This window comes from Rattus rattus, chromosome X (genome assembly GCF_011064425.1).
Source record: "Rattus rattus isolate New Zealand chromosome X, Rrattus_CSIRO_v1, whole genome shotgun sequence".
Classification (NCBI taxonomy): domain Eukaryota; kingdom Metazoa; phylum Chordata; class Mammalia; order Rodentia; family Muridae; genus Rattus; species Rattus rattus.
This window is the reverse complement of record NC_046172.1, coordinates 118,859,202-118,865,841: the sequence shown is the minus strand read 5'-3', so window position 1 is coordinate 118,865,841 and position 6,640 is coordinate 118,859,202.

The window sequence follows — 6,640 nt, the reverse complement described above, 5'->3', positions numbered from 1 at the left end:
TAAGGCTTTCAGGTAGGGGGAGTGACCTTTGTGAAATATGAAGGAGGGGGGAGATGAGGGTATAGGCAGTGATAGCTGGAGGCAAAGAGGTCAGGCGATGAGGTCAGGTGGTGGAGACACTGGGTGTAGACTGAGGAGATAACTGGTATCTGCTCGAGCTGAGGCATCCCTTGAATGTTATACTCCTGTGCCGTAAGTTCATGGGAGAGGCTTTATCCAACAATCTTAAGACTTATGGCAGTCATCTTAGGGGTGAGTCTCTGTGGCCAAACAGCCCAGAGTCACCTAGCCATTTTGAGCCATGCAGTCAAAAAAGCGGGTAGGCCCAAATCCAATATGGCTCCGTGCACTTTTTTACCTTCTTCATTTGTTTATCTTTTTTTTCTCTTATTGAGACAGGATCACTCTTTATGTAGCCCTGGTTGTCCTAGGACTCAATATGTAGACCATGCTGGAGTTGAACTCACAGAGATCTACGTGCTTCTGCCTCCCAGAGATGTAACTGCATCTGCACCCAAGTGTTGGAATTAAATGTATGTGTCATCATGTCTAGCTTCTACTTTCAGGTTTTTTATTTTTCTATTAGATATATTTCTTTACTTACATTTCAAACATTATTCCCCTTCCCAGTTTCCTGTCCATAAGCCCCCATTCCCTCCCCATCCTCATCCCCCATACGGTATTCCCCCTATACATCCCCCTTATTGCTCCCTCCCATATTCCCCTGCACTGAGGGTCCAACCTTGGCAGGACCAAGGGCTTCCCTATTTTAAGTTTTTAGTCTATATTTTTATATATGAGCAAAATCACTCTGTACTTGTCTTTATGAATCTGGCTTCTGATGCTATAATCTTGCTTTATTCTAAACACTGCAGGTGATCGAACCTCCTATCTTGTGTTCTTAAAGCACTTTAAAAATTGTCGCCCAACCCACTTCCATACTGCTTCTTCATTGTTTTGTAGGTAAGAACCTAATCTTTAGTATCACACTGAAACCCTCTGGGTCCTGGTTTCTTCTTGCTTCTCAAGTAAAATCTGCTGTTACACCTCACCCAATCTGTGACAGGTATCAAGCCCCTTGCAAAGGCAGATGACACTACAGGTCATCTGACAACACTCAGCTTAGGGAGTCATCGCAGTCTGAGTCAGTGTCATATGCATGATGTTAATCATCTTCCACAGTCTCATGACACCTAGTATAGCATCTGTCCATAGAAAGTACTCACACATATGCTGAATAAAGGAATAGAAAGATATATTAGTAAATGAATGGGCCTTGAGAGCTCTGCAAAGCAGAGCACTGAGGATGGCTGGCTCTCAATAAATCTAAGTTATTAAAGAGAAATAAAAGCTGGTGTGGAAGTTCCTTTATCTATGAAAGACAGCAAACTTACTTAATCTGGAGAAAAGTATCGTGAATCCATGGGCTTTTTGACAACTAGTCACTGTATTATTATTTTAGAATGTTATCTCTTATATTTTGGAGACAATACTATAGTTACATAATTTTACCATCTTATTAATTACTAGGAATAAGACATGATTTATGAAATTTCAAAAATAAACTATTGAATTTTCTTATTCTTCTCTATTATGCCCATTTATGGCTGTGCACCAGTTGTTAGTATTCTGGCCTCCCCACTTCCACTCTTCTTCCTTCTAGACCATTCTCTAAAAATTTACAGTGCTCTGTGATTCCAGCTCATTTGTGTGTGTGTGCAAGCATGAACAGCTCCTCTTTGTTCACAATCATAATTAGAAGTTTTTTTTTAAAATAAAAGTTCAGAGCATCCATCTAGTTTTGAATGCAAAGAATCACTTTTTAGTCTTCTCTTCCAAGTCTGGGTTCTGTGAACAGTTTATGTCTAAGCATGACGCTACAATTTTCTCAAAATGTCCACGGAAGGAAAACAAGGCTATCAGTTCACTTTTGGTTATTAAATGGGCTTTATCTCTTCCAGTCTGTTGCTGTGGAAATTGATACAACACGGGAGGCTTGGCAGGCTGACAGGCAATTAAGTCACCAAGATGTTTAGCCATGTACGAGTATTTTCTCACACTGAGACCTCAAAGTGTAGCCTGCCACTGACATTGCTAGTGGTGGAATCAATTATACAAGATGGGGCTGGCAGGTGCAATTTCATATTCTGTGGTGATTATGTATGGCCTGCCATAGACACCAACAAGTCTGTTACTCTGCACTCACTTGAGTAGTTGCTTGTCTAGCTAAGCATTTAGAGTTAGAGACCTTTTTGGTGAAAGAAATCCAAATTAATATAAGTAAGAAAATAGAAATCTATTGCCAATGGCAACTAATGTCATTGATTTAAAAAAACACATTACCATCATTGAAATGATGTCCAGCTGCTGGGTGATTATGCTCTCCCACCACATTCTAGAAATATATGTGGTTATAGGACCTCGGAATCCAGACCATAATTGATAGTAAATACAGATGTTGACCGAGATCAAATCCAGGTTATTAATCCTGCTCATGATGGAGGTTATGGTTCATTGATTTTGTTATTGTAAGTACAATTGAGTCTAATTTTCCCTTTCATTAATTTAAAATGGTTAGGTGCCAATGGAGGGAAGCTAGACAGCATAATGAAGACTTTAGTTACTTTTCCACGCAGAGTCTCTGTTAGAGCAACTTAAAGTTCTTTGAAATGATTATTTTCATGACCATTTCCCCCAAGTGAAGGTTTTGAAGGTGGAATTGAACCAAATCAGCCTTAAAAATATTTCATAGAGAGCGAGAGAGGTGATTTAAGAAATGTAATTGTCTTTCTAATCTCCCTCCTGTTTCACCAAGGCATCCCTCAAAGGCAGGATATTTTTGTCATTAATGAAATCTTAATTAGCATATGTCTAGATCAGTACTCAGTGCTGATCTAGGTCAAAGACACCTATGATGTGTCTGTGTTACCAGAGGGTTAAGTGGAGTTGGGTAAATTAGGTCTGTGCTCCATGTGTGAGCAGATTGGGAAATATCCAGCAGTGATCAGCAAGTGCATAGACTGTATGCATGTTGTCACGTCTGTTTTCAACCTAATTTTACAAGTGTCACTGTCCCCAGGAATCCTCAGAACAGGAAAGAGATGGAAAACACATAAACAAAAAGGAGACGAGAAAACAAACCGAGTTCACCCAAATATGACATGTATAATTCTGCCACACCTCACCAGCCTTTAAAAATGTCCAGAATATATGTAGTTATTAGTTGTATTGTAAAGGAATGGACTATTGAATGGCATACTATTTATTACTGAAGTACTCTAGGTCCCAGAAGCTAGCATTGCTTAGGAAATGGTCATTCAGGGAACTGAGTTTATTTTCCAAGAGGAGCCATGTGTAAAACTGCTCACCTGCTCACCTTCCTGCTGGCTAAATGCAGGGATGCAGATGAGAAATGCTGCTGGCCTTTCCAAGAGAGGATAATGCATCTAGAGCAGCCATGAAAGGCCAATTAAAGGGAATGGAGCTGGAGCCAGAAGGCTGTGGATATTGATGGGAAAGAGGAAGGTGAGGACTGTACCTTGAGCAGCCAGCAGTAAGTAGATTAATTGAGGATCGTGTGGAAGCAAGACTTCTAGTTGGGACAGTCTATGTCTAGAAATTATCGCAATGAAGCTAGAGAAAGGAAATGAGCAGAGCTTGCATTATCCTAGGAGGAACTCACTGTGGGGAACCATTGAGAGCTTCTGAAAGTACCTGGTACACAGCTGCTTGGGTGGCTGGACCTCATTTGTTTCCAGAATTTTGAATTGAACTATCATTTCAGGAAATTCGATTTAAGACATATTATACTGTTACTCCCTGGCCCATGGAAGGTTATTGGTTTATTTGTTTCTTTACTCAATCAGAACAGAAAACCTAAATCTGTCGATGTTCTACCATTATATAAAATAAACATTATTTATCATTCCCAGTGTACTTGATCTGTTTATATTTCACCCATTGATTGATTGATTGATTGATTGATTGATTGTCTGATTGCAGTATTAGGGGCTAGAACCCAGGGCTTAGCACAGTTTAGGTAGGCACATTCCTGCTGGCTACAGCTGCAGCCCCATCTCTTCAGTTCATCCTAGTATCTAATACCTTAGAGCAAGTGGAATGTGTCACCCGACAGAAGAATTGGTGAGATTGAGTGAGCCCAACCCCCACGAAATTCAGAATTGAGTATGGTAGGTGTAGGGCCAGCTCCCTGTCTGCTCTGGAACATTGAACCACAACATGCCACTAAAGGGACCATGGCAATCAGTCACATTGAATAAAAACCTGGAGTTCTCCAGGCTAATGAGGTATCTAGATAGGCCCGGAGTATTTCAGCCTCTGAACTTCTCTTCCTGGGCATTCCTTCCTGCAAAAGGTATTTAATCCCTGGTTCACCCTGGGTCAGGTGTATGCATTCACACTCACCATCAAACAAAGCAGCTTGGACAAGTAAGGACATCTCTTCGTCAAGGATCACTACATGGGGGAGGCCTTCTTTGTAAAGAGCCTTCCCTAAATCTCCTGGAGAAGGCCTTCGCTCCTCCAGCCCCTCATTCTCTTGGCCCTCACTTGGAACTCCCCCGTCCCAGCTCAGCCTTCCATTTCATGCCTGGCACATTGAGGCCTTGAGAGGAAGTGCATCTGGACCCTCCACCTTGTTCGCAGTGGTAAGCTGGGGCTGTGTACCAGCCTCCCCTGAGCAGCGTGCTGGTGCTCCAGGCACCCCAGCTGCGAGACTTGCAGCCTGGCAAATACCATATCCATAAAGCAGGCAAAACACATCGTTTAGAGAACGATGACAGGAAGAATAAAGTTTATACATGTTCACAAGCAATTTTGTAATATCTTTTAATTTACTCTGTATGTCATATGCATGCACGTGCGGAGGTAAGATGACAATCTGAAGGAGTTACTTCTTTCTCTCTACCACGTCAGTCCCAGGCTTGAATTTAAATTGTGAGGTCCAAAGTCATCTTTCTTCCTTTCTTCCTTCCTTCCTTCCTTCCTCCCTTCCTTCCTTCCCTTCCTCCCTCCCTTCCTCCCTTCCTTCCTTCCTCCCTTCCTTCCTTCTTCCATTCTTTCTTTTCTTGCTGAATCTTATCTGTGTGTTTGGCTGAAGCCAGAGATACAGACTCCAACAGTTAAATATCACCAGTTAAATAAATAAAACCCTCTCCTGAGAGTGTCATCTACTAATTTCCTCATCCCTAAAGTAATTAGCTGATTAATGCATTTTAGTACACATATTGCTAAAAACATGTGAAACAGGGTAGTCTGAAAAAAAAAAACAATGAATGGTTTAACGATCAGGCTTTTTAAAGAGTTTTTGAGGCTCTGCCCCCCTCTCCAGGTAGGTATGAATCTTTTACCTTCCCCCTATAGTCTATATCATTACAATATCCTGCAGGTTTTTTTCAATAGAGGCTGGTTGAGACTCATCTATATAATGCTATTGGAGATGCTTGGCTCTCTGATAACCTGTTGTTAATTTCTCCAATGCCATTTTTATGGGCGCCATGTGTTTTGGATTTCCTTAAGTTTAAAGTCATGTTTATTGCATTTGCAAGTTTAGGAAAGGTTTCCGTCTACCTATGACATATAGACTATGTGTACATGGTGCCAGACAAGTCAGTCAGTCCATTCAGCAGAGAGCTCAAGATGAGGTCAGCACGAGAAAGTTTCATAACTGGAGATTTAGCAATGAGAAGTCAAAGCAGTTGAAATGTTGCTAAAAGGAAGGTACCATTATGCTAGGTTTTTTTTTTTTTTTCATCTTTATTAACTTGGGTGTTTCTTATTTACTGTCGATTGTTATTCCCTTTCCCGGTTTCGAGGCCAACATCCTCTATTATGCTAGTATCATCCTTAAATACCTTATTGGTGCTTCAAAATTAGCATATTGAACACCTGAGTCAAAAGATTGGGCTTGAAATCGCTCCCTTACAATTTAATATGTACGAGACCCTGAGGTGCTTACATAAGGTTTCTGAAATTCGCTTTCTTCATTTGTAAAGATGAGGGTGACAGAACTCAGGGAATCTAACAGTTTCAAACTTGGATGTGTGTTGTAAAGGTTAACAGCTCCTAGACCTGTTTGCTGTGAGTTATTAGGAGTCTGAATGCTAAGCAGGCAGAAGAGCCCACCTACTAGCAGGGCTGAATCTGGCTGCCTCATGGTATCTTTGCTTAAACTACAAAGAGTTACAGTTTGTACCATTGACAATGATCCACAGACTAGTTAGTATTACTTGGTATTTGAGTAAGTGTGTTGGTCGTTTGACTATCTAATGAGGCGGTAGTTTGATCATATAGCAAGTTGGTTAGGTATCTATGAATACATTTATTCCCTCTAAAGCTTCTGACATTAAAGAGGCTTAGATAATAGGCAAATGTCTAGATACAGCCCTAGAGATGGGGATGTGTGCCATCACTAGGCAGGCGGGCCTGGACTATGTAAGAAAGGTAGCTAAACATGAACGTGGGAGCGTGGCAGCAAGCGGTGCTTTCTCTGTGGTATCTGCTTCAGCTTCATGCCTTTGACTTTTTCCTTAGTCGATGTACCGCTGTGGTCGGAAGGTAAGGCAAAGAAACCTCTTCAGGTTGCGTTTTGGTCATGGTGGTTATCACAGCAACAGAAATC